At 40.9% G+C, this 24,762-nt stretch overlaps 1 long non-coding RNA gene across 2 annotated transcripts in view; it reads right to left on the bottom strand.

Annotated features, from left to right (window-relative positions):
* Positions 1–24,377, bottom strand: part of LOC111766206 (uncharacterized) — a 70,549-nt gene extending 46,172 nt beyond the window's left edge. For both annotated transcript variants that reach the window (XR_009185063.2, XR_009185064.2), the window contains exons 1-2: positions 23,796–24,377; positions 5,216–5,338 (exon numbers count right to left, since the gene is read on the bottom strand). This is a non-coding gene — a long non-coding RNA (uncharacterized lncRNA). The remainder of the gene's footprint in view (positions 1–5,215; positions 5,339–23,795) is intronic.
* Positions 24,378–24,762: the final 385 nt, after the last annotated feature.

Below are 24,762 nucleotides of genomic sequence, written 5' to 3'. Positions count from 1 at the left end.
TGACTGCCCCCGGGGTCATTAGTTTTCTTCTAGTGCTGTGGTCTGTAGCCAGAGCAGAATCTGGTACTTAGAAATCTCAAGGTTTGAGGCCAGATAATTTTTTAGACACTTCCTTAACATGGTTCTTTACCTCGAATATATTCAGCCTTGCCAAAAGCCACTGGAACATGGGACCTAAAGAAGTGATATACTGTTAAATAAATAAATAGTCACTAGTTTTATCTGTTCCCTGGTACCGGGGGTGGGAGGGCTGTAGTAGTAGTAAACCAGTAAATGGGTTTATTTTGCAAGAGATTTAGCAGCCGTGGATAGAGCTTTGCGTTTTATTTGGTATGTCATTTTAACTCATTTTTTCTTCTAACTATTGAAAATCCAGGCTACTTCAGTAGTCTTCCACCGACCAAATTGGGAAAGGGGTGAAGGTGAGGTGGGGCCAGATATGAGAGGACAACAGCCCTGTGACACTCAGGGAGTCTAGCTCTTGAGCCTTGTCTACTGAGGCTTTGGAACACCTTCGGTTTCTAACTTCCCATCCCATTTGACCATGCCCCCAGGCTGTGTGGCCGCCACCCAACAAAGAATTGAAGTCTGAGTCCTTCCTTATTCTACATAATTTAAAAGTAACTGCTCCTGTTTTGTATATACTGCATATACTGCCACCAGATGGCATCGAAAGTCAGTTCTCTTGGTGTACTATGTGTGGGGCACTTTGATAGGCATTAAGAATGTGGTGGTGAACATAAAAGACAGGGTTCCAACCCTCTAAAAATCTCTACTCTAGTAGGAATACGGACACTGAGCAGAATATTATGAACAGTTTAATGACCATGCTGGAGGAAAGTCCTCAGAGAATAATGCTGGGAGCAGGCAGAGACAGCAATGCTCACAGATAACCAGGCAAACCCACGTCTTCCACGCACCTTGCAGTTGGGCAGGGCATTGTAACTAGTTCTGCCCAATGGAATGTGAGCAGAAGTCACATGTGATGCTTTAGAGCCAAAGCAGAGAAAAATGAATATAATTTGCCCGTGCTTCTCTCTTCTCCTGCTTTGGTAGCTGGCAATAGGAGAAAAGGTAGAGGTTCAGCCTGGATGCCTAAGTGATGATATGGAGCAGAGCCTTCACCTCATCCCATACCACCTGACCCCCAAACCTCCACAACTCCTGTTGGATAGGCAGCATAAATCTGTACTGAATTACTCTATAGAGATATGGGGATTCACTTATTTCTGCTGTATAACCTAGTGAGTATGTTAGTCTGACAAAGGACTAACTTTCTGTTTGTGGAGATGGATCTTTTTCCTCTGAGTGAGCCTTTGTCCAAGAAGCACAGATTTCCAAGAGAAGGGGAAACAATCATAAACTATATTGCTACCTACAATACAGCCTGAGACCAGCAGGAAGCAAGAGAGACTCCCTAACCAAAGAGGTCACTTAAGGTTAGTTTCTTGGGAAGCAGATGTGACTCAACTGATAGAGCATCTGTCTACCATATGGAGGGTCCAGGGTTCGATCCCAGGGCCTCCTGACCCATATGATGAGCTGGCCCACGCGCAGTGCTGATGCACACAAAGACTGCCGTGGCACGAAGGGGCACCCCCACATAGGGGATCCCCACACACAAAGTAAGTGCCCCGTAAGGAGAGTCACCCCATGTGAAAAAAGCACAGTCCACCCAGGAGTGGCACCGCATACATGGAGAGCTGACACAGCAAGATGACACAACAAAAAAAGAGACGCAGTTTCCCAGTGCCACCGAATAATACAAGCAGACACAGAAGAGCACACAGCAAATGGACACAGAGAGCAGACAATTGGGGGTAGGGGAGTGGAAAGGGAGAGAAATAAATAAAGTAAATCTTAAAAAAAAAAAAAAAGGGAAACGGACTTTGGCCCAGTGGTTAGGGCGTCCGTCTACCATATGGGAGGTCCGCGCTTCAAACCCCGGGCCTCCTTGACCCGTGTGGAGCTGGCCATGCGCAGTGCTGATGCGCGCAAGGAGTGCCATGCCACGCAAGGGTGTCCCCCGCGTGGGGGAGCCCCACGCGCAAGGAGTGCGCCCGTGAGGAAAGCCGCCCAGCGTGAAAAGAAAGAGCAGCCTGCCCAGGAATGGCGCCGCCCACACTTCCCCTGCCGCTGACAACAGAAGCGGACAAAGAAACAAGACGCAGCAAAATAGACACCGAGAACAGACAACCGGGGGAGGAGGAGGAGGAATTAAATAAATAAATAAATAAATAAAATCTTTAAAAAAAAAAAAAAAAAGGCTAGTTTCTTACCATTTCCAGCAAGACACTAGCACATGATAACAGACTAGCAGAGTATGGTTCCAGCCAGGGGAGGGAAGAATTCTAGGCAGCTGGTCTCAGCAGGTGCAGGGGTAGCTTGCAGTCTGTTGCCTCAGGCTGCCCACAGAGATGGCCATGGGGCCTCTCTATTTGTAGCAGCCACAATCATAATGAAAGAGAGTGGTCTGGTATTCAGCGGCTAGGCTGGCCAGGCACCAGTAACACACCAATGGCTTTCTAATTTATTTTTTGAAACAATTTGTTTTGATATAGTTTCAAACTTACACACACACAAAAGGAAGAATAGCAGAAATAACACCCCTATAGCTTCACCTCTATTTACAAGTCCACTTAAAAAGGATTACTAAAAACCAATTGCTCTCTTTTATATCAAACATAGCTTTAATGCCTAATTCAAACTTCAATATTAAACCCAAATTTCGCAAGTCAGTTTTATATTTAAGACTTGCAAAATAGGACAGAGTACTCTTACATGTAAACAGTTCAAATCCATAAAGAAAACGTAGCACTCCTTGGAAAAATAAACTTTAGCCAGTTGATGAAAGAATTGAGATTGATAAAGATATGAAAAAAAAAAATTCACCTTTCCAGTAGTAAAAAATACATAAACTAAAACCTCATTTTCACCTAGCACATGGAGAAAATTTTAAATGAATGGTATTACTTGTGTTAGAGATAATATGAAGAAACAGGCACTGTCATACTCTCATACAGTATGGCCAGTTCTGCAAATCGATTCAGTATTCTGGATGGCTTAACTGGCAATAAAAATCAAAAGTCTTTTAAATAAACTTGCCTTTTAACACAGCAATTTTAATCCTAGGAATTTACCTGAGCAAAAGAGGTAAACAAGTATTCCTGACCCTTCCCCAAGAAGAAGGATATGCATTGCAGCATTATTTATGAGAGAAAATATTTTAAAAGTAAGGGATTTCTTAAGTAAATGGTGTTTCCATACAAAGAATAGCACTTATATAGCCTTTACTGAATGCCAGACTCTGTTCCTAAATCTTTGCATATATTAACTCATCCCACCTTCGCAACAGATAGGTACTTCAATTACCATCTGCACTTATAGATGATGAAACTGAGGTACAAATGTTCATTAACTCCCAGGTCATAAAGCTAATAAATGCCAGAACTGGGATTCACTCCCAGGCAGTTTGACTCCAGACTCTGCTCCCTTAGACATTACCATACAGCCTCCCATGCAGTGTGGAAGCCTCTCTGTGCAACCATTAAAGTGATAAAGCATATTTCTATTTATTGTCATGTAAAATGTTCATAATATATGAAGGAGAAAAGTAGATTATGAAGCATTATATACAGTGTGAAGTCATATTTTAAAAGAAATTATGTATGCACTATATAAACATGTATAAAAATATTCCTTAAAAGATTAGCGTTGCTGGGATTGTGGGGGATTTTTACTTCCTTATTATCTAAGTTTTCTACACTTATCATGCAATTGTTGTCAAATAAATACATTTAAATGACTTCTACTCCCCAATCCTCCGAGCTTCCCTTCCCTGCCAAGGATATTGATCCCTGAAAAACATCCTGGACACTAAACTCCATCTCAGAGTCTGCTTCTAAGAAAATCCAGCCAGTGACCCTTGGTATCAGAGAATTGGTCCAAGAAAGTAGGAGATAAGATGTTTTCAGAGCTGAGTAACGCATCACCCAGTTGTCAATGAGGACACCATCACTGGGGGTAGGTGGAGCACAGAGAGCCCCCTGGTCCAATTGTTAAAAACTTTCCCTGTGGAAAAATGGAATAGTGCACAGGTGAAAGGGAGGACTAGAGCTGGTGCTATGTATTTGGTGTTAGGAAAGCATGGAGAAAATTGTAACCGTAAGGACAGTGAGATAGGATGCCAGTTGCTAAACTCTACTAAAACCCTACAAAAGACTGTAGCTCAACAAAAGGCTCAGAGCAATTAATAGGCAATTGAAAGTCAGAGGACCTCCATGCAGGCAAATAAAGAGGCAGTCCTCACCTAAAAAGGGAGAGCAGGGAAAAATAAGTAAAACCCACGGTCAAATGAAGGTTAAATATTCCCAATAAAGGCAGATCTGTTAGAGCAACATCAGGGATTTGGTTGGGGACAAAATGAATATTGACCTATGAGATGGGACAATCTGGGTTGCATTCCCCCAAAACATTGAATTCCCAAGTTCCTCTAAGCCTTCTAAACCTTAAGAAGTGACCTGTCCCAGGAAGCAGATTTGGCTCATCTGATAGAGCATCCACTTACCATATAGGAGGTCCAGGGTTCAAACCCAGGGCCTCCTGACCCATGTGGTGAGCTGTCCCACACACAGTGCTGATGAATGCAAGGAGTGCCCTGCCACACAGGGGTGTCCCCCACATAGGGGAGACCCACACACAAGGAGTGCACCCTGCAAGGAGAGCCACCCCATGCAAAAAAAAAAGCGCAGCCTGCCCAGGAGTGGCTCCACACACGGAGAGCTGACATGGCAAGATGACACAACAAAAAAAGACACAGATTCCCGGTGCCACTGATAAGAATGCAAGTTGACACAGAAAAACACACAGCAAATGGACACAGAGAGCAGACAATGGGGGCAGGGGAAGGGGGGAGAAATAAATTAAAAAAAAAAAAAAAAAGTGACCAGTCCCCTTTTGTTAAAAACTAGGACTACCTCCTCTCTTGAAGACAATACAGAGAACCCCTCTTCCCCTATCAGGGGAGAAAAGGGACTATATCCCCAAAGGAGCCACAGGACCCACTTAGCATGCACACAGTGAAACTGGATTCTAAGAGTACCTGAACAAGGAGGCCAGAGCATGATACTGAATATAGAAAAGTTTATTGATTCGAGGTACTCCCCTGAGATACAGATTTTAACATTCCAGCAAGGCCCCCATGGTGCATACTCACTGCTAGGCTGGCTCTTAGATGCATGGCAAAAGCAACGGTCCCCACGAAGTGAGGCTGAAATACAGAATTACCACAGCAGATTCTGGAAGAAAGGCTTGATGTGGGCATGCTGGAGCAGATATCCTGAAAGAATAAAAGATCCACCAAATTATTATGTGCCACAGGAAGGTCATCAAAAGCACACTGATAGAAGGGACATCAGCATCACTAACACCACTAAGGAGATCACTGGTGGCTCTCCTTTGTAAGCCAGGGATTATCGTTCAAAGAAACTTAATGAACGAGGGGTTTGATTGATCTGGGTTGGCCACCTTGGTGGAGATTTCAAATTTCAGAATATATCAAGAAACTTAAAAGGGAGTTCAAAGAGGAAGAAAGGCACAGGTTTGGGGCTCTGATGGAACCTCAGGGGTTTCTTTATATAATTTTATCACAGGACTAGGCTAAAAGCAATGGGGATGATAGGCTCAAAACCCCCAAATCAAGGCCAAATAATGGTGCCTAACTGCCAGAAGTCAGATGACCCCATCATCACAATGAGCATCTAGGTTGGTACAGTCAAGGGGGCTTGACCTTGAGAGAATTATGGAGATTGTTAATAGAACACACACTTCCCTCAGGGCAAAGTGGATGGGCAGCTAACAGGTGTGCTCTTCAATTTACCATCAGAAGTGGAGGGCAGTTGCCCCAATAAAAATCTGTGATCCCTTGTTCAGTTATTGGACCTAGTCCAGGTCAGACATGGATCTCAAAGACGGAAGGAGCGGCTGACTCCCCAGAAGGAAGAAATTTACAAAAGAAAATATGCAAATGGCCAATTAGTACATGAAAAGCTGTTAACATCATTAGTCATCAGGCAAATGCAGATTAAAACCATGATGAGATATCACTTCATACCTGCTAAAATAGCTAATATCAAAACCATAGGCATTAGCAATTGTTGGTAAAAGGCAGAGCATTTGATTTGGGATCAAAACTCTACTGCATAATCATAGGATGGGAGACCTAGTCAAAGAACATGGTCAGAGGTTAATACTGCCCTCCCCAAGATCCAAAGACTGGTTTAGATTTTTGCATTTCTTTCTGTGGCTTATTTGTATGGGTTTCTTTTTTTGGTTGAAAAAACCTTTAATCCTACCATGAAAACATATAACCTGTAGTAGATTGAATTATGTTCCCCTATAAAAATATGTTCTTTCTCTTTCTTTCTTTTTCTTTCTTTCTTTCTGTAAATAGGATCGTCTAAAATACTATTTAGGTGTGGCTAAATTTAATAAGGGAGTCCTTAATTCATATTACCAGAGACCTTATTAAGATAGGAAATTCAGATGTAGCCAGCAGAGCCAAAAGTCGGTGGAAACTCGAAAGACAGACACAAGGAGAGAGCAATCTCCACATGTGACAGAGATGCAAGCCAAGAAACCCCAAGGATTGCTGCAAGCAAGCACCAGAATGCAACAGATTCTGAGGAGTTTGGACTTCCAGGCTCCAAAACTGTTGTTAAGTTAACCAGTGTGTGGTATTTGTCATAGCAGCACTGGAGAACTAAGACATAACCTCTGAACACATTTTGGTATATAACCTTCCAGACTTTTTCTATGCTATGCAAGCTGTTTAGCAACCACTTCTTTTTATATTTAATTTTAGATTTACAGAAATATTAAGATAGAGTGTTCCCATATATCCTACATCGAGTTTCCCATATTATTAATGTCTTACCTTAAAATGGTACATTTATTACAATTATGAACCAGTATTCATACATTATTAACTCAAGTCCATAATTTATTCAATTTCCTTAGTTTTTATATAATGTCCTTTTTCTGTTCAGGATCCCTTCCAAGTTACCATACTGCATCTAGTTGGGATATCTCCTTAGGCTCCTCTTTGCTGTAGCAGTTTCTCAGCCTTTCCTTGTTTTTGATGATGTTGGCAGTTTTGAGGAATTCTGGTTAGGCATTTTGTAGGATGCCTCTCTATTGGAATTTGTCTGGCATTTTTCTCATGATAAGACTGGAGTTATGGAGTTTGTGTGTCTTTTTTAAATTCCGTTTTGGATTGCTTGGAGAATAAACTTTAAAAGTGGTCCCAAATACTGACTGAAGAGAGCTTTTTCTGCTTTCTGGAAAACCTCAGTTTTTTGGCTTGTTAGTGGTTGAGGTAATGTTCAAATTCTGATAGAGTCAGAAATAGCAGGGGAAACCCTTGGGATATTTGCTCTTTAAAAAGACCTATCTTTGGGAAGCAGATATGACTCAAACAATTGGGCTCCCATCTACCATATAGGAGGTCCAGGGTTTGATGCCAGGGCCTCCTGGTGAAGACCTGTTGGCCCATATGGTGAGCTGGCCCATGCAGAGTGCTGGCCTGCGCAGAGTGCTGGCCCATGCAGAGAGCTGGAACAGCAAGATGAAGCGACAAAAAGAGACACAGAGGAGAGAGAGTAAGAGACACAGCAGATCAGGGAGCTGAGGTGGCACAAGGGAATGATCGCCTCTCTCCCACCTCTCTCCACATCCCAGGATCAGTTGCTGGAGCTGCCTAATGAGAATGCAAGCAGACACAGACGAACACACAGCTAATGGACACAGAGAGCAGACAACGGTGGGGTGGGGGGTGGGAAATAAAAAAAAAAAAGATCTATCTTTGCACTGCAGAAATTATGAAGAAACCTAGCTGGCTATTATTGTTATGAGTGAAGGGCTCCCTGCCTGATATACACAGAAGTCAATCCCATGACATTGGGATTCTGAGAAAAGACAAGACTTTTATTGCAAGGTCAACAGCAAGGAGACAGGAGCAAAGCTCAAATCTGTCTCCTTGATCCAAGAACGAAGGGAGATTATAAGATGGAAACAAAGGGAGGTGGGGATAGTGCCAGGATTCAGGTCAGCATATTCTGATTGGTTGTTAGTAGAAATATGCCAAGAGGAGTGAGGGGGTCTCAAGGCATAAGTGCTGAGCCTATGCACATGGGGCAAGTGCAGAGGCTCTATATAGGAAGTCATACATCACATGGCCAGAAAATGGCATCCTTAATATGATTGATGAGTGGGTGAAGATTTAACAGGACAGATGTCATTAGGTTACTTTCAGTCACACTTAGTAGGGAGGGTGTAAACGTAGTCTTGGGGAATTCCAGAGAACCAAGTTAGAGCTAACTGGGGCTGGGGGAGACTGATCCTCAGGGGCTCAGGTTACAGGGAGGCCAAGAAAGTATACAGTTACAACCAGGAGTATGGTTTAATGAATCCTGTTGGAAGGGCTTCATTATCATTTACTTTTATTTAATTAACATTTGTTTGAGAGGTACTACTTCCTCCTAATCCGAGGGCACTTAAGTCATATTTCCACTCAATAAAGATATTTTTCTAATCACATTATAATTGTTGCATTTTAATAAAATACCAAGGAGCAGTTCATTTTTATGAAAGTAATTGTCATTAAAATATTACTTATGATTGAGATTTTTATTTGTTCAACACAAAAGTGGAATCACATGACGGAGAAGGCAAATTTGTGCAAGCTTATTGACTAACAATAGAAAAGCTGGCAGCTACTCTTCTTGATATATGCTGATGGCACTTTTGTTGTCTTACAAATACCTCAAGTGGAAGAAATAAAAAGAATTTAAGAAAAAAAGTGGTTTACTATATGAAAAATATCTGAGTTATATATATATATATATATATATATATATATATAACTTATGCACAGTAAAACACACAGTTCAGTGATCAGTTCAACAAATTTGACAATGGTACCTCCATGTATCCACTACCCCTGAACAAATCAAGAAACATTTCCATCACCCCAGAAAGTTCCCTTGTACCCCATTTCCAATCAAATCATGCCCTCCCCAGAAGAATCCTTTTCATTTCTATCATCAGGAATTTGTTTTGCTCATTCTTGGACTTCATATAAATGCAATCATACTATTTGTAATCCTCTGTGTCTAGCCCTTCTCTTTTAACAAAGTATTTTGAGATTAAACTGCTGTAATAACAGTCCCAGATCAAAGATAATCAGAGGCCCAATGGCCTCCACACCAGGCAGGCCCATCTGTGATATATTATTCATCTCTGGACAATTTTCTTTAGGTGGGACACTGGGCTTCCAGAAGGGTCTGCAGACTATTTAAGACTAAGAACAGCTAAGAAAATTCAGGCCTAGAGAATATGCCTTTATGAGAAAGTATAAAGAAGAAAAAGAGGGACAAGAAAATGGTAATAGAATGTTAGGAGGGCTGTCATCTGAAAAAGGAAATAGATATTTTGTGCATAGCTCCAGAATTAGAACCTGTGGGTGGAAATTACTGGGAGGCAGTTTTCAGCTCTATATAACAAGGAACATCTTTCAACAATAGACCTTTGAGGTACCTTGAATAGTAGTAGTTTCTCATCACACAGATTGTTCAGAAAGAGGCTAATGGCTATTTGTCATAGATGCTGTAAAAGGAAATCCCCATTAGGTGGGAGAGGGCATTTTCCTATGACTTGTGGCTTTTATTTGCACAAAGCTGGGCTTTACCTCCACTCTATACTAATTGAGCAGTGTGGTTTAAAAAATTGTATGTAGTTCACATTCACAACAAGGTCACATCATTTTCACTCTGACTGACTTGTAGCCGACTACTGCCATGAAAATTTACCAAACCCAAGTATTCAGGACTCAGGGTGGATTTTGTATTCTTATTTCCAAAGCATTCTCTACCAGAAAGAGTGCTTCCCTTGCTTTGTTTCCCAAGGACCCGCTGGATAGGGTGGAAATATAATTTAAAAGATCTTCTCCCAACACAGAAAACCTCTCCACAGAGGTAGAAGAGAAAGAAAAGCAACTCTAATATTGAAAAAAGCATTAAACCAGAATGTGATGCGTCACAGGCAATCTGCTAGAGAGATTGTGAAGACAGGAAGAAAGCTCACCCCTTTTACTTAGTTAAGCAGATACAACCTTTACACACATGCTCTCAAGATATTTTGCATATCTTTATGCTATTGCAATTTAAGAGTCGGATGATTACTGAAGATAGGCCCCAGGAAATTGGGAGACTAGTGATTGCATTTCAAATAGACGGGCTCTCTGGTCCTGGAGGGAACATTTCTGAATTAGGAGTCTGGCTTATTTAGCATTTGGCCTTACAGTAGCCACAGCTAGAGGGCGGTCTTCACCCCTCACAAACGTGAGCACAGCATGAACAAGGGCAAGTGCTACCAAAGAGTTTGCCTTCTCCTCCTTCAAGGTCCAGCTCACAATTAAAATAAATAATCAGAGCTCTGTAAAGGTTTTGGCAAGTTGTACTCAGTGAGATGGATAAATACAGAAGAGAAAGTAATGAAAAGAGAGGAAATATTCACAAGGGAAGTGACTGTCCTTCAGGTAGCTGAAAGGTCTCCTTTAATTTACTGCACCTGCACCTGCTCTCCACATCTGCCAGCCCAGTGCCAGTTAGCCAAGGTGCAACCACCTGCTTTAGGTATCTGAATGCACGCTCCACTCCAAGCAACTGTCCTCAGAAGGAAAAAGCGCAGAAGAAATAACTTGATCATCATCCAGCAGGCCCCAAGTTGACTTCTTACCTTCTACAAATCCCAATTGTAATAAGTATCTTCATTCTCCTCATAGTTTATCCTTTGCATTTTCTTTCCCCCAGCTACTTTTTAACTCCAATCCATCAGAAAACTATTTCAAACATGGACACTGCACTGCTCCCACCCACACCCTTTTTTTCAAAACCAGTCTCTGAAAAACCTGCCAGTGAATCTCACTCCCTGACTCCACCTCTCACAGCTAGTGAACAGCCAGGGTAAGTCAGAGTGGCCTCCCTTGTCTAGTGCCTAATAAGCATAGAAGTCATTTTTAGGGATAGGTATGATGTGTCATAACATCAACTCAACAATAAACCCACTTAGTTTTCAATCTGTGGTCTTCAGGTTGAAAGCAGGAAGACTTCCTGATTACAACCCGAAGGTGCTCAATGAAAGAATGCATTTCCAGTGCGTGGTTCCAAAGGGACCGGTTGCGGCAGCTCAGGAGATGGTGGTTCCACCAGACTAAAGAAACGCTGACGAGACTCCTCCCATCCTGGACATTTGCAAGAGGTTCTGTCCCATCCCACACCCCTTCAGAAGAGGTAAATGGGGGGAGCAGATATAGTTCAAGTGGTTGAGTGTGGCCTGTTTCCCATATGAGAGGCCAAAGCTTCCATCCCTAGTACCTCCTAAAAAATAGGCTGGATGGAGCTGACTAAATAAGCATATGAATGGGCAAGCAAAATAACTACATTTTTCAGAGCTGACAGTCAGTCCACCCTTTCGCTCAGAGATGGAAAGAGGCTTTTTCAATTCCTCCCTATTGGTGGAGGCCAGAGTTGCAGCAAGAAGTTATTTCCTGATTTACCTTATGCAAGGAGCTGAATATGGATTTTTTTTTCAACGGTATCATTGGAAACCTAGTGTAAAACACAAATAGCTAGAATTGGCTTCATCAGTTATCACCTCTGTGACATTAACTGCCTGAACCCCACTTTTTTCATCTGTAAAATGGGCTATCAATACCTACCTTATAGCTTTTGTAAAGGATTAAAAGGATCTGATGCATGCAAATTGCCAGCTGCTGGTTGACATTCCTACATAAAGATTACCTTCTCTTTTGATTTAGTACAGCCAGCTGACAGCATTCATTTCAGGTATAATGTATCCCTAAAGCATGCCAAAAAATTGTCTCCCATATTTGAAATATGATGCTTAGACAGATCTATGTGCAACATGAAAATCCTATTCTTTTTAAAGTGAATTTTTTTTTTCAGTTATTTTTCTAGATTGTCTGGGCTACAGTCAAAAAGAGTTAAAGGAAAATTTTTTTAAGTGTTTTGCGGTTCCTAACTGCTGTTTAAACATCTGGGTGTTGTTTTTCACCTTTGAAGAAGACATTGACTCTGAATTTTACCTCTTCTAAGACATCAAATACATTGGCTAAAGGTAACACACATGAAAAACAAAAACCTAATTGAATAATTCTGGCTGGAAACTTCTCCTTCCTGAGAAACTCTTATTTTAATTTCTAAACATACTTGTAATGGCATATAGTTCCTGCCAGTGTTGACAGGGGATGAGAGAGAGGAAGAAAGAATTGTGTTTTGTTGGTAGGAGGTGGAAAGTAGTGGGAGGCAGAGAGGTCTATAGTCATCCCTTCGGGATGGATGAATGAACCCAGAGCCCAGGTCTTAGTTTGGGGGCATTTCCATGGCTTGCCTGTCTTCTGAGCAGTGACTCAGAGAGGCAGGAGGTATGGAGGACATAAGGTCATCAGCTAACAACTGATCAGGCAAGGTCAATTAGGTAGGCCTGCTTTCCCCCACTCCCCTTCTCCAATAAGCACATAACACTTACGCCCCCAACTGTAGCCTGTCCTTCTCTGACTTCTCTTTCAAAGCTGCTTTGGTATGCTTCGTAACTTGATTTCACTTCTAAAAAACATGTGGGGGAGGAAGCATGCAGAGGAATCTGCCCCAGCTCTGTGTCACAGCCCTTCCCCACTCCAGATGGCTTAGTTACAAAAGTTTTCATTCTGGGCTTTCAGGCATGTTTATATTCTGCTCTTGAAAAGCTGCTGTGCTCCACAATCCTTCTTTCTTGAGCTCTTCAGAAATACCTTCACTGCCTAATTAGGGGGACCCCTCATTTAACGTGCTCTCAGCCATAGGGCTCTTGACTCTGTCCTGACATCAGGTATACATTATCACTTTTTAATCCTCACCCTAAGAAGCACACGCTATTATCTCAGTATTTGGAAGAGAAAACAGAGATCTTACGGAAAGGATTATACTTTCAGTATAGAAACAAATCTGGTCTCCATTATGATGCCAATTCTACAACAATTTCTCCCTAAACAGAATTCTCAATTAAAAAGAATTTTAACTTTCTATCTTAGGAAAAAAACTGATACTATGATTTGCTTGTTTATTTATTTATTAGGAGGTACTGGGGATCCACCATGATTTATTTTTAAAGAAATGAGTTGACATTCTTGGTTGCCTACGCAAAATCTATTGTCACCTTCCTTTTTTTCCTAACATAACCTCACTTTTGTTTTTTATTTTACATAATCCATTTCTCTCAGGGAATGTCAATCCCACCTTCAGGTCCAAGATGGTCCAGATTGATAGAACAGTCCCCTTCCTCTTGTCAGTGATTGGTTCAGAAATGGGCATGTGACCCAAACTTGGCCAACAAGACAGGAGGAGAGATTGGATGGCATCTTCTGGAAATTTGTCTCTTGCTTTACAGAGAGAACCACAAATAGTGAGTCTCTTGCCCACTGAAAGAGAACAAGGAAGCCAACAGTCACATCTACTGCTGGCAGTCATTCTGCCATACCAAGAGTTGCTTAGGATAAAGCCAATCCTGTGAATGTCATAGAAGAAAGAAGGGAAGAATGAGAGGCCTTTATGAGGCATTGGTGCAACAAACCCTGAAGTCAACTCTCCTCCTGTGGACTTTCTGCCTTTTGAGCAAATAAATTTTTATATTATTTTTAGCAGATTTGAGTTAGATTTTCTGTTTGTTTTTTGTTTTGTTCTTGCAGCTGAACATGCCTTTAACTGATGCTGGGATTTGTTACATCGCCTATATCTGCAGAACTGACTACACAACTATCATTCCCATCTTGATGGAATCAATAAACAAAAGTCAGATTTTGGATGTGATAAATTTTGTGTGGTACATTAAATAAGGTCACAAATTCTTTGCCATTGGGAAACCATTGAGAGGTGGAGTAAATTTCCACTTCCCTTGAGTCCCATGACCTACTTTGACCAATGAAATGTAGTGGAAGTGACACTATGTAATCTTCAAGGCTGGGCCTTAAGAAATTTGCAACATTCATCACAGTGCTTGGAACCCAGGCACCATGTAAGATATCCAGCACCCTGAGGCCACCATGCTCTGAAGAAGCCTGAGCTAGCTATGATAAAAGAGAGAGAGAGAGAGAGAAAGGAGGGGAGACAGAGAAGGGGACAGACAGGCAGTGATAGCACTGAGGTGTGATAATATCTTCTTTTTTTTTTTTTTTTTTGGTATTTTAAAAAAAATTTATTTATCCCCCTGCCCCTTTCTGCTTGCTTGCTGTGTGCTCTGTGTGTCCATTCTCTGTGCATTCTTCTGTCTCCCTTTTGTTGCATCATCTTGACACGCCAGCTCTCCATGGTGCGTGGGCCGTCAACTCTTCTTGGGGCATGGACTGTCAGCTCTCCGCAGGCATGGGCCAGCTTGCCTTCACAAGGAGTTCCTGGGAAGTGAACCCAGGGCCTCCCATATGGTAGATGGGAGCCCAATCGGTTGAACCACATCCACTTCCCAGATAATGCCTTCCTGAATGCAGTCAAGTACAGTCAAGCAGCTGCCATATTGAGCCATACTGAGCTAAAAGAACCACTGAGCTGAACCGTGCCCAAATTCATGAATCGCAAATAAAGTGGTTGTTATTTTAAGCTACTTAGTATTGCTGTAGTTTGTTATAGTAATAGATAACTGAAATGAGAGGAAAATATGAACTTTCCATCTCAAATCTAACTAGAAACTTCAGTCAGGACACTATTCCCCCAAGAACCTTAATTAATTCTGGTTTTAAGAATCTGTAACCATGTAATAGGATGTATATAAACAGGTATGCTAATGCCTGTGAGTAAGGATAATGTTGCCCTATCCCATTCCTTCTCATTTTCCTCTACCTCAATCAAATATTGGGTTCTTATCAAAGTTTTCAAAAAGCTAAAGAATGACACTGATGTTCATAGTGGCATTATTCATAATTGCCAAAAATGGAAGCACCCAAGTGTTCATCAATAGATGAGTGGATAAACAAAATGTGGTATATACTCAGCTATAAAAGGGAATGAAGTTCTGATACATGTGACTACATGGATGAGCCATGGAGACATCTTGTTGAGTGAAATAAACCAGACACGAAAGGATAATTATTGTATGAGCTCACTGATATGAAATAATTAGAATAAGCAAATTTGCTGAGTCACAAACTAGACTATAAATTACCAGAAGCAGGGGTAATGGGTAGGGAATGGGAGTTAATGTTTAATTGGTATAGAATTTCTATTTGGGGTGACATAAAAGTTTTGATGTGGGTGGTGATGATGATAGCACAAAATTGTGATTTTTTTTTTTTGAGGTACCAGAACCAGGGATTGAACCTGAGACCGCATTTGTGAGAAGCCTGTGCTCAGGCACTGAGTCACATCAACTCCCCTGAGTTGGTTTTTTCGTTTGCTTGGTGTTTGTTTTTTTGTTGTTGTTGTTTATAGGAGGCACTGGGAACCAAACCAGGACCTTCTCACATGGGAAACAGGTGCTCAACTGCTTAAGCCACATCCACTCCCCTGAAATATATATTTGAATGTGGCTAAAAGGGAAAATATTAGATTGTATAGATGTTGTTAGAATAAAAATTTTTTAAAAATCATAGGTGTTTACAACATAAACTGTGAACCCTAGTTTGTAAACCATGAACTATAGTTAATAGCACATTTGTAATAATATTCCTTCATCAATTATAACAAATGTACCACACTAATGCAAGGTATTAATAATAAAAGGGGTAATATGGGAGCTCTGTATTTTCTGCATGATTTTTCTGTAAATGTACAACTTCCTTAATACTAAAAAGTCTCATGTAAATAAGGACAAGAAAAATGAAAGACTAAAGAGAGTTTATGGGCAAGTGTAATGGGACCAAGAGGAGCCCACTTTTCTTGATGTCATCAACATTCTTAGCATTTTCCATCTACATACACATCCCCTAGGTGGGAGTTCCGATTAGTTCCTAATCTCACTGTGTTTGGTTTGGCAGGACTGCAGCAATTGTATAAAACATTTGTCGCATAAAATAATCAGCAGAGTTTGAATTAACAATCAGTTTCATTTAATCTGAACTGACATTTTGAGCTAAATTTATTTTAACCAGGGATTTATGACAGGAAAGGAATAGTTCTAATTAAATAAGTATTAGCCTCAAACTGTGTGAATAATGACCACTTGGAAGTTTCCCAGTCCCCTAATAGCTAATTAACAGCTCATAACTGGGTTCCCTTTGTGTCCCAAGGCAGTGTGAAAAGAAGGTCTTGACTGATTAATGAGATCGGCTCAAACCGGTTTTTAAAAATGAAAATTGGCTTTAAGGACTCCAGACCTGCAAACCCACTCCACATGAAAAGAAGGGATTATTTTTAAAGCAACAGGGCAATCACAGTGAAAATAGGAAGAGCAGCGCCAAGGACATTGATCTGTTAACGCCTCCAGTGTCGCCTCTCACAACAGCCTGGACTGAGACAGGGCAGGGAACGGAGGGAAATGTTCTTTCTGCCTCACCATTGTCAAGTCACCATTGTGAGGTCTTGGGCTGGAAAGCCAAACAGCCCTTTTAAAGACTTTCTCTTCCTTTGTCATGTTTGTATTTCAGATCAATATTAAGATAGGCAGCAAAATTAGAAAGCAATAAATACCAATTTCCATTTCTGCAATTCCGTGTTAGAATAAGCTAGAAACCCTGCTCTCAAACAGAGGCTAGACTTGGTGTTTGTTCTTAAAGGAGATTGTGCTCAGTTTCCTGAGGCAATGGTAAGCCTATACCTGTTCACCTCCCACAGGATGCTTTCTCTGGCACTTAGAAAATGTTTAAAGATAGGCAGTTGCAGACTCCATAAATGCTATGCATATTTTCAGAAGCCCCTATGGGCTAGAGATAATCACACACCTTTTATGTAACTGATGGCCGTGGTTAGACTGGGTAAGGCCTACGCAGGTTCCTGCTTTTACCTGCCCTGGAAACTTTAGGGCTGATATTTCTACATAAAGCTAATGTTTATGTGCCCAGTAGAATTCCAGTCAGTGCATGGGAATTGCTTTCTCTCTTGGTGGGGAAGTGGGAGAGAGGGAGGAAGGCAGGGGCTTTTATATTGCCATGAAATTTAAATTCCTCCTCAGAGCCTCCAGTCCACTCCTACCCCCATTTGAACCGAGAGGATATTCTAAGGGCTGTCAAGGTGAAGGCCACAATTTCAGCAGTACTGACTCATAAGCCTTCATCCCATGGCTGACCCACAAGCAACAGATTAAGTTTAGAAGGTAGAGAAGGAGCAACTTCCTTTCTGAGCTTCTAAGTAAGATTTATGACCTGCCATATTCAGGAAATGGGGTGCTTTCTTTTAACCAAATAGATGGTTGCTGTCAAAAATTTAGGGATTAGAGGAGTGGATGTAGTTTAGTGGTTGAGCACCTGCCTCCTATGTACGAGGTTCTGGGTTAATTGAATCGTTATTTGATGATTTAAAGATGACATTTGAGGCTCTGTAGGGCTTTCAGTACTTTGTAATTAACCTTATCAAAAAATGCATGAGAAAGAATTAATAGAGAAGTGTGTGAGAATTTATAGAGAGATCAAAAGATGGGGAAGCTGATTTTGCCACCCTGAGCATGCTATGGCTACTCTGCATCCCAGAAAAGGATTCCTAACCTTCCAGTATCTTTAGGTGCCTCCTTACTATCTGAGCAAGGATGGAACCCTGGCAAGGTTACACCATCAATTGTTTTCCCTCTCCCTCCAGAATATCCCCTCTAATCTGTATTCCTTACTTTCTTCTCTCTGGATCAAAAATTAGATAAAAAATGAAGAACCATCAGACTTTGTATTGAATAACACAAAAATCAAATCCACATCTGTTGTTCTTTTACAAAGTGTTAAGAATATGGTGATACTGATACACAAGATAATCATAAATAATATAATGTATGTATGATAGTTAACAGTAATGTTGTAATATTTTTGCAGCAATGGCAAGAAGATATATCAGTTCTAGGAGACAACGATAGGGGATATAAGGGCTATGGGATTTTTCCTTTTGGAGTAATGACAATGTTCTAAAATTGACTGAGGTGATGACGGCACAACTCTGTGATGAAAGTGAGAACCACTGTGTGCACTTTGAATGGATCGTACAAAGCATGGGACCGTATAACACAGGGAATCCAGTGGTGGAAGATGGATCAGGTCAACAGGACAAATACGAGAACATTCTCTTGAACTTTAACAAATGTGTAATATAAATATAGGGTGTTAATAATCGAGTGGGTTGGGGAAAAATACACCACACGTAAGGTATGAGCTTTACGTTGCAGTAATATTTTAATGATGCTCTTTCATAGTTTGTAACAAAAGTTTCACAACAGTGCAAGGTGGTGATGGTGGGACAGTGTATGGGAACCCTGAATGATGATATTCATGTTTGCTTTTTAAGTTCACAACTTTTACTATACACTTATTATTTATGGATGTTCATGTATGAATGACATACTTCAATAAAATCTTACTTTAAATAAATGTCTGGAAAACACCTGGCCTCTATCTAAGTCTCACAAGGCTTAATACCAACTGATTGGTTTACTGCCAAGAAAAGTGGGGGCTCTCAAGAATTGGTGGTGACACACTAGGCATCAGTTAATTAACACTTCCTCAAGGTGACAGAAGTGCTCTCCTAGGGTGGAAAGAATTTCATTTTCTTCCTAAACTGCGACTTGGGGCTGACACTTCAAAATTTTCAACAGTAATTTGGGGGATGGGAATGTGTCTCTTCAGTCTTTGGAATCAGTTGGCAGCATATACTTCAGTACACTCAAGTGCAGAACTCTGCATTAGCTTCTCTTGGAAGATAAAGAAATAACAAGCCTGTCTGCCCTCAAGATGTTTATCAGGTTAGGTATTACAGCACAGATGACTCTGTAAAGGATGCAAATAAACACGTAAAAATTGATATCACTTTAGCATTGTTCATTCATGGGGTAAGAATGATCAAAGGGACGGCCACCTTTTAAATTTTAGCTAAAGTCTTCAAGGATAAGGTCATATTCCAACAGTAGGTTGGAGGAAGTGGTGGGCAGACATGAATTGACAGCAGAGGAGGGGAGTGGGAGAAAGTAAATCTTGTGCAAGAACTGGCCAGAATATTTGATAGAGTAAGACCATTTAAGAGGTCCACGGATTAAGAGATCAATAAATAGAGACTAAATCATAGCACCTGAAGTCAGAAAAGTAATGAAGAGAAGGACAAAAGTCACATTGCTATCAAAAATTGGAAAGGAAATGGGCAGTAGGGAGATAGTGAGTGAATGATCCAAATCCTTATCTGTCAGAAAGAAGATAAGTGAAGAAATCAAGAACTAGAAAAATCAGCACATGATTTAGTTATAGAGGTAACCACCAGAATAACTATAAATCACTAAAAGAAGGGGGCTAGAGGGAGGAGTCAAATAGAAATTGTTCTTTGTCATTTTGAATGTTCCTGTGCTGATTGATGTATATGTATTAGGTTGATGATTTTTCATGGATAGTGGCAGCTTCTGATGTTGCAAGTGCTTTAAGACACTGTAGCATGTTTTATCAACTCAGTGTTGGCCTTCTAGATAAGGCTGGGGTGGGACTGGGTGGGGGACCTCCTTCAAAAGTCAGTACTTAGAAAAAGAAAAGCTTCAGATGTTCTTTATAAAGTATTCATGCTAAACAAGTCCCACTCTACATTGCCTCATGACAGTAAATTTGGATGCTTTCGCTCTGCTTATTTCATCTTTAAGGGCTATGAGTTGTGACCAGAAAATAAAAGTGGGCCCTTGCATTTAAAGAAAAATATCAACAGCATTTCTGGAAGACTTGGAAATATTACCAGCCTGAAATTCTTTATCCTGATTGTTGAAACACTAAATCCAAAGTGAGTCAGAATTTTTCATGTTCTTAAGGTCCACAAAAAGTTAGTTTCCAACCATTTTCTTAGCTCCCTTGCCTAAGAGATCTAGAGGTCATCTGCTGTCTTTCCCTCTTTATGAAGATAAGCAAACTGGAACCTCCGGTTTGCCTTTTGACTTGCCCTAGGGCATGAGCGGATTAGTGAACCTGCCTGCCTCGTCCCTGTGCAGGGCTTTGCATGCTTCTATTTCTCTTCTCCCACCCCAGTGAAATCCTAAGTAAAAAGTTTTTCAGAACAGTAAAACATTAGCTTTGCCACAATAAAGAGATGAATCATGTACAAAAACTCTCTCCCACCATCCCTTCTCATGTTCTTCATCTTAGAGCAGCATTTTTGTTCTTTGAAGGAAAAACAGCTTTTGAGGGTTGGATATGCTTAATTCAGTCAATGTGGGAAGGGGGATGTGAAAAGGGAGATCTCTGAGGCAAATCACAATAAGAACAAAAGCTTATCCAAATTATGCAATACATTATAATTATGCTATAAAATTGCTCTTCAGCTGGGGGTGTCAATGGAGAGCATTACAATTTTTAAATAGTTCTGTTCTTGAAGGGAATTCACGAACTTTCGAGGTGTTCATGTGTGTGCATACATATGTAGGCAAACCATGGAACTATAAGCATTCATCCTGACTTCTGGTATACTTTCCTCCACAGCAAAAAACAAGAAGCAGCAATAACCTCCAGATGTACATGCAGTCATTGCCCTTTTGGAAAAATGAACTGCAGCTCTGAATTCAACACATCTGAATATCTCCTGGGCGCCCAAAGCCATCACGTTGAAATGCATTTGCCTTAAGCTGTCTGTCTACCTGCAGTTGAAACTGTGAATATAAGCAGTTGAGCAAGTTCCGAAAGTGAATGGAAAAGAATCCTAGAAACAAAGGGATCAAAGAACGAGAAAGTTCAAAGTATTGATGTTACCTAAGTAGCTGCCTCTCTGAGTACAGAACTATACAGGGTATTCTTGGAAGCATTAGAAAGCAAAGATTGGGGAACAGATATAGCTCAAGCAGTTGAGTACCTGCTTCCCATACACAAGGTCTTGGGTTCATTCCCTGGTACTCCTAAATTTAAAAAAAAGAATGTTATTAGATATGGATTGGGGAATTCAATGGTTTTTGCTACTGGCTCTTTCCTTGCCTATAATAAAAGAGTCATGATTTACAAAGATATTATTCTTAAGGGTTTTTCTGTATTTTTTTTAAGATTTATTTATTTTTATTTATTTATTTCTCTCCCCTTCCGGCCCCAGTTGTCTGTTCTCTGTGTCTATTTACTGCGTCGTCTTCTTTGTCCGCTTCTGTTGTTGTCAGCAGTGCAGGAATCTGTGTTTCTTTTTCTTGCATCATCTTGTTGTGTCAGCTCTCTGTGTGGGCGGCACCATTCTTGGGCAGGCTGCACTTTCTTTTGCACTGGGTGGCTCTCCTTATGGGGTGCACTCCTTGCGCGTGGGGCTCCCCTACGTGGGGGACACCCCTGTGTGGCACGGCACTCCTTGCGCGCATCAGCACTGCACATGAGCCAGCTCCACATGGGTCAAGGAGGCCCGGGGTTTGAACCGTGGACCTCCCATGTGGTAGACGGATGCCCTAACCACTGGGCCAAGTCCACTTCCCCTTTTTCTGCATTTTCAGTCCCTACCTTAATATATCCCAGTTTTCTCTTCTCTATTTAAACTTTGACTGAACAAACTATTTCTTGCTGTTAATATTTCTGTTTCTGTAGCTCAGTGGTTCCTATCCTGGCCTCTGGCCTCTGGCCTCACATTAAAATCCCCTGGGCATCTTCAAAAAACAAAAATATGCTCTAGTCTGATATATCTGGTAACAGATATAATGTGTAACTTCCCAGGATTTCAAATGAGGTTACCAACATTTGCAATCAGGAAAAGGGGCATAAGTGCTTGTGACAGTAGTCACTGTTTCCAATAGCATTTCTCTCTCTATCTTGATACTACCAATTGAGAATGAACTGAGTGCAGCATGGAAGAGCAGGAGTAAGTGGGGACAGAAGGCCAGGAGGACAGTGCTGAAGACCCAGGGGCAGCAGCAAGGCAGGGTGACCAGTGAGTGGATCATATATGTGAATGGCCAGGGAATTTACATGCTGGCATTAGAATTATTTTTTGGAAAGAAATGTCTGTATCTATCCATCTATCTGTATAGATACTTCTTTAAATATATATATTTTTTATATATACACATATAATTTCTTGGGAAGTTATACTGATCAGGGTTCTTGGTTACACTCAACAGAAACTAATGCCAACTTTAAAAAATGAATTTTTGGAAGGATATTGGGTATATTAGAGAATTGACAGGAAGAGTGAGACTAGGCTCAAAAAATACAAGTAAGATCATGCTATCTAAGATACTTTATTGTTGTCTTCACCTCTGGACAACGGCTGCCACCACTGCTGGTCCTGCTGCCACGGGACACTCACCATTACTATTGCTGTTGGACCCTGAATTCCACCAGCACTGTGAATAATCCTCAGTTGTGCCAAAAATTCTAGGTGCCTTTGCTGAATGCAAGTAAGAGACAGGGGCATCAATAAAACATAGACAATAGATAGAAAGTTCCTTGAGTTCAAGGAACATGCCATGTTCATTTCTCCACCATTGAAACACTGCCTCACATAAGAGAATGCTCTATAAACATTTGTGAATAAACGAAATGAAAATAAATAAGTTAACATGGCATGGTATGACATGATATGACTTGGAATGGCACAGCATGAAATGCAAGCAACAGATGATGAGAACCAGAATGTTACCACAAAATAATTCCTGTGCTAATAATTTTACTTCCAACCCTACAACTTAGGAGTTTCAGACAATGGAAAATCATTTAGTTCATCGATAACTCAGCTCCTCTGTGGTAAAATAAGCAAGCATAATAATTGCCGTGACCTGTTAGAAGGTTGTGTGAGACTAGAATAAATGTTTTGAAAATAGAAGTGCCATATTTTATAAGCTATAATTCTAAGGGGCTGTAGCAGTTTGATATGGTATATGAATTTTAAAAAGATATTGGATTATGTTTATAAACTGATCTGTCCCTCTAGGCATATTAGAGTATTGGATTAAGAGGTTTTGCTTTTACTTGATTAAATAATGATTAAGACTTTGATTGGGCAATGTCAGTAGGACATTGAGTCCCCCATCCCCTTGGTGGGTGGGGACTCATAGAGAAACTGCACAGCAGAGAAGGGAGGTTGGAGTCTTGAGCTGGAGCCCTGGGAAGTAAGCATACAGAGGAGCTTTGTCATGAGGAAAGAGAGAAGGCCCTCGGAAGAGAAACAAATTATTTGCCTAAGAGTCTATAGCTGGCCTTGTGGAGATAAAAGAGCAGCTGAGCCCAGAGAGAGGCAAGCCTGGGGAAGAGATGAACCCAGGAAACCTGAACCCTGGCAGACATCAGCAGCCATCTTACTCCAACATATGACAAAAGACTTTGGTGAGAGAAGTAACTTATGCTTTATGGCCTGGTAACTGTAAGCAACTACCCCCAAAAAATACCCTTTATAAAACCAATCGATTTCTGGTATTTTGCATCAGCACCCCTTTGGCTGACCAATACAGAGGTGTAAACAATTTCCCACTAAGAAATATGTCAGAGATTCTCAAGCACCTCTCCCCGCTCCCATCCTGTTTCCCAACTTCGTAGACCCAACCTAGAGAGGATTTGCCTGTCTTAATAGTCTACTTGCTGATTGCTTCTTTTCCATCCTCCCCCACCCTGCTATTTTTTGCTGCCTGTGTCTACTCACTGTGTGATCTGTGTCTATTTCTCTTTTTGTCTTCTCTTTTCATTTTTCTTCTCTAGGATTCACCAGGATTCAATCCTGGCAATCTCTGATTTGAAGAGAGGTTCTCTGTCACTTGCGCCACCTCAGTTCCTGGTTTCTGTGGCGCCTCGCCTTGACTCTCCCCTTTGTCTCACTTTTTGTTGTGTCATCATCTTGTTGCATGACTCACTTGTGCAGGCACTGACTCACAGCACAGGCATGTTTTTTTTGTTCCTTTGTTTGTTTTTTAACCAGGAAGCCCAGGGATCAAACCTGGGTCCTCCCGTATGGTAGGTGAAAGCCTCATCACTTGAGCCACATCCACTTCCCTGATTGCTTCTTTTTGGTTTTTTTTTTTTTTGGGTATCTTTTTTTGGTTGTTGTTAGTTTTTTGTTTTGTTTTGTTTTCTTCTTTTTGTTTTGTTTTGTCTTTTAGTTCTTCTTGATTGATTCTTAATTTAGTGATGCAATGGGGTTTTCTTGGGGAAGGTTCCTAGCCAGGTGGTATGGGCACCAAGAAAATAGCAGTGTGTGAGAACTGGAGCAATTTTTAAAAGGTTTTATTTCTCAAGGTACCTGAAAAATTTAACTCCTTAGTACGCTACACAACCCAGACTTGAACTGAGATACATGACCAGATAACTTGACTTCTGCAGGAGTAGGGGAAAACAATTTAGTATATGTATTCTATATCTAAAGGCTGCGAAAATCATGAGCTGGGGTTCCTTGAGAACAGGGAATATTTCTTGTTGGTAATTTTCTCCCCAGCCTTTAAGTAATTCCTAGCACATGATATATTTTTTAATAAATACTGCTGAATTAACTAATGAATAAAGAATTAACCATATGGGGGGGGTGGGGAGTGGGGCATATGGGAACCTCTTATGTTTTTTATGTTTTTTAATGCAACGTTCTTTGTGATCTATTAACTTTCATGAAAAACTGTAAA

The sequence above is a fragment of the Dasypus novemcinctus genome, chromosome 3 (genome assembly GCF_030445035.2).
Source record: "Dasypus novemcinctus isolate mDasNov1 chromosome 3, mDasNov1.1.hap2, whole genome shotgun sequence".
Lineage (NCBI taxonomy): Eukaryota > Metazoa > Chordata > Mammalia > Cingulata > Dasypodidae > Dasypus > Dasypus novemcinctus.
The sequence above is the reverse complement of the archived record's forward strand: the minus strand, read 5'-3'. Positions and strand labels throughout refer to the sequence as shown.